This window comes from Dipodomys ordii, unplaced genomic scaffold, assembly GCF_000151885.1.
Source record: "Dipodomys ordii isolate 6190 unplaced genomic scaffold, Dord_2.0 Scaffold363, whole genome shotgun sequence".
Lineage (NCBI taxonomy): Eukaryota > Metazoa > Chordata > Mammalia > Rodentia > Heteromyidae > Dipodomys > Dipodomys ordii.
The window spans coordinates 51,232-55,312 of NW_012267579.1; the positions used below are offsets into that span (position 1 = coordinate 51,232).

The 4,081-nt window shown below is 41.9% G+C and overlaps 1 pseudogene; it reads left to right on the plus strand.

Moving 5' to 3' along the window:
• The window catches only part of LOC106001681, a 55,014-nt pseudogene that overhangs the window by 19,700 nt on the left and 31,233 nt on the right, over positions 1-4,081 (plus strand).

Sequence of the window (4,081 nt, forward strand, 5' to 3'; positions counted from 1 at the left end):
CTGACATGAAATATAGTGAAAGCAGGGGTTATACTGAGATACCACATTTTCTTGATCCATTCATCTACTGAGGGGCATCTGAGTTGGTTCTATATCTTGTATCTTATCACTTTTTTGAAATGACAGGAGTTAGTGTTGCAGTCTTCCCTGTCATCATTTTAATTGCCATTATAATCTTCATTGTTGTGATAGAGGTGATGTAAAAGGGATGACCATTGAATAATTAGGCCATGTGTATATTTTGCTTTGTCACTTGTGAAGTTTCAGGGCCTAGGTTCTGTCCCTGAGATGGGGGGCTCAAGGGTGCCACTCTACCAGTTTTTCCACATCGCCAATTCCTACAATATATTTCTTTGTGTACAATGTCACCGCTTGTCTTTCCCAGTTTTCTCATCCTGTCACCACACATAAGTTGTATACTTCCTATCCACATAGCGTCTACTGCGTACCACTGCTGCATTGGTTCATCCCATAATTGTCATAAATGACAAATTGTCCAGACATCAGATGATTTTGCTCATCCAACCTCAATGGAAAAGTTTCCGTACTGCCCGATATGATGCTCTGAACTACATAGGTACATTCATTTCTGCAGTTATTTTGTGTCACTTTTTATTTGCCCACCAAATACACTTGTATTCCATTCTTTAGATCACACAATATTGATCCCATTTGATTTCAAATCCATACTAAGAAAATAGCAGGCTAAATACAATGCTTAATCAAGTTTGTAGGATGTGTGTGAAAACATTTTCACATCTTATATATTTGCCACACTCCTCCTTTGAAGCTTATTTTGATTCCTTACCCGGTAATTTCCCCCTCTTTGGAATTTCTTTCCCAGAAGAGTTGAAAGTGAAAACTTAATACGGTGCTAAGGATATTTTTTTCTGGTTCTGGAGTTTGAACTACCTTAACTTTCTACCAAATTATGGATAAAATGTGTTTTGTAATAGGATTTTTGTACTGAGAACTGTTGGCTCATGTCTGCAGTCCTACCTACTTGGGAATTTGAAATCTGAAGATGGCAATTAAAAGCAAGCCATGGCAGGAAAGTCTACAAGACTTAATTCTCAAATAAACCAGCATGAAGATGGAGGTATAGCTGTTATCCTTGAACAACAACGAAAAGGAAACCTCAGGGTTAGCTTTTTGGATGTGAGATGAAGCCCCAGGGACTCGTGAATACACACATATAGACACACACACACACACACACACACACACACACACACACACACTACAATCTGATGATCTAGAAAACTCCTTATACTGTGCAAATATCTGTGTACCACATGCCCACAGTTCTCCTAGCAAAGGCATTAGGACCCATGGTGTGAGCCAGGAGTTCCCTTCTATAATCTCATCCGTTTCTGTCCTCTAAGATCCTCAGGAGCCGTTGGGATTCCATTCCACAAGAGCCAACCCTGGGCCTGAAACTGATTTTCATCTTCCTCATATTCTTCCTGAAGAACCATTTAGAACGGATCAATAATGCACTGATTTTTCATTCTGGTATCAACTGTCTGGCTGCTCCATACATCAGACCTTACAATGCCATTCACAGTGTTTTCTGATGAAACAATATGGGGGCTTTTCCTCATAGCCCAGCTGTGCATCGGTGTCATGGGAATTACCTGCTCTCCATGCTCTATCTGTACATGTTTTGATTCCAACCTCATCTGAAGAAGCCCATCGATGCTGTCTTCATGCACCTGTGATCAACATCCTGAACCTCACCTTCACAATGTTGCCAGACATCATGGCATCTTTTGGAGTCCAACGTTTTCTGGACGGTGTGGGCTGCATGGCAGTGGTGTACCTGTTCAGAGCCACCCAGGCACTTTCCATCAGCACAACCTTGCTCCAGTGCATGTGGCTTAAATCTAAGTCTTCAGTGTGGTTTTTCCCTTCTTTCCTCTTCTGCTGGGTAGTCAATAACACTCATCTATGTTCTGGTCATTAAGGTTATGAAAGCCAAAAGCAATTTTACTCTTACAAGTTCTGGATTTCCAAATGTATATTGTCATACTCAGCAGATAGAAGACAATACACCATGGTATTGCATCTCTATCTTCTTATTTTGAGATCTTGTATTTGTAAGCCTCATGATCATCACCAGCCTCTATATGGTGACCCTCCTGTACTGACACCACAAGACAGCCCAGCACCTCCATAGTCCCAGGCTTGCCTCACAGCCAGCACCCGAGAACAAAGCCACCCACATTAACCTGCTGTTGGTCAGCTGTTTCATGTTCTTCTATTGCTCCAACAACAACATGGACTATTATTACTTTTACACAGCAGTAAAAATTCCAAAACTGGAAGTGATCATTTTTATTTTATCATCAGGCTACCTAGCCATGTCTCTTTTCTTCCCTATGAAGAATAATAAAATTCTTTCCAAATGTACACTCTCCCTTTCATTGATGGGAAGTACCAGTTGTCATAAAGCATTCAATGGCTAATTGGACAGCCAACACTTTTCTTCAAAAGCAGTGATGTTCTTAGTAATGTACATAGGGAATAAAACTGTGTGTATAAACTATGTGTATTGAGCACTTAAAGTCTTATCCAACTTCATACATGCTGTAATTCTTAAACATTGAGGGAGTATGTTTTCCCAAACATTTGATATTTATATCCCCTGTTGTTGCTGTATTTGAGTTTGGTCCCATAGTATTGCATATACATTTATTTGAATTAGGAAAGGGAAGGGGAACAACAGAATAGTGAGATAAAGACAAGGGCTGAGCCAATGCAACATCAATATACAGAAGACAATGTGTTGGAAATGATCTGTACAAATTATGGGGGGTGAGGAGGTAGGAGGGAGGGGGATAGAAAGTAGGAGAAAAAGGAGGGAAAGTGTAACAAGTTTGTCAAAACATGTATTTATTACCTTAATTATGTAACTGTAACCACTCTGTATATTACCTTGAAAAAATGTATACATTTCTTTTTTTTTTTGTCGGTCATGGGGCCTGAACTCTGGGCCTGGGCGCTGTCCCTTAGCTCTTCAGCTCAAGGCTAGTGCTCTACTACAAGGCTACTACTAGCTCAAGGCTAGTGTTCTACAGCACCACTTTCTGCTTTTTCTGCTTATGTGGTGCTGAGGAATCAAACTATGGACCACATGCCTGCAAGGCAAGCACTCTACCACTAAGCCACCTTCCCAGTCCTTGACAATAATTTTTTAAGTTTTTTTTTCATTTTTGTCATTTTATGGGGCTTGAACTCGGACCCTGGGTGCTGTCCCTCAGCTCTTCAGCTCAAGGCAAGCGCTCTACCACTGATCCACAGCACTACTTCTGGTTTTCTGGTGGTTAATTGGAGATTAGAGTCTCACAGCCTTTCCTGCCTGGGCTGGCTTCGAACCTTGATCCTCTGATCTCAGCCTCCTGAGTATCTAGGGATACAGTCTTGAGCTACCAGTGCCCAACTCAAAAAAAAGTTCATATTGCTTAGTTGCTTAAACTATTATGGGGGGTGGAGGGGCTGGACATGTGGCTTAGTGATAGAGTGCTTGCCTAGCATGCATGAAGCCCTGAGTTCAATTCCTCAGAACCACATACACAGAAAAAGCCAGAAGTGGTGTAGTGGCTCAAGTGGTAGAGTGCTAGCCTTGAGCCAAAGAAGTTCAGGAACAAGCCAGGCGTCGGTGGCTCATGCCTTAACCCTTCATACTCAAGAGTCTGAGATCTAAGGATCGAAGTTCAAAGCCAGCCCAGGCAGGAAACTCTGTGAGACTCATCTCCAATAAACCACTAAGAAACCACTAAGAAAATCATAAGTGGTGCTGTGGCTCAAGTGGTAGAGTGCTAGCCTTGAGCAAAAGAAGCCCAGGAACAGTGCCCAGGCCCTGAGTTCAAGCCCCAATTCAGGCAAAAAAAAAAGTGGATCTTGCAGCCAATGACAAACAAATTTATAGCCAGTGACAAAGCAGGATGCCACCAATGACAATCAGGATCTAGTCAATGCAGAGATATGTATACACCATGACACATATTCTTCCATCCAGTGATCTCCATGACTCTACTCTGTGACAAGCAGTGTGGCAAAGGCACAATGGAGATCAGTG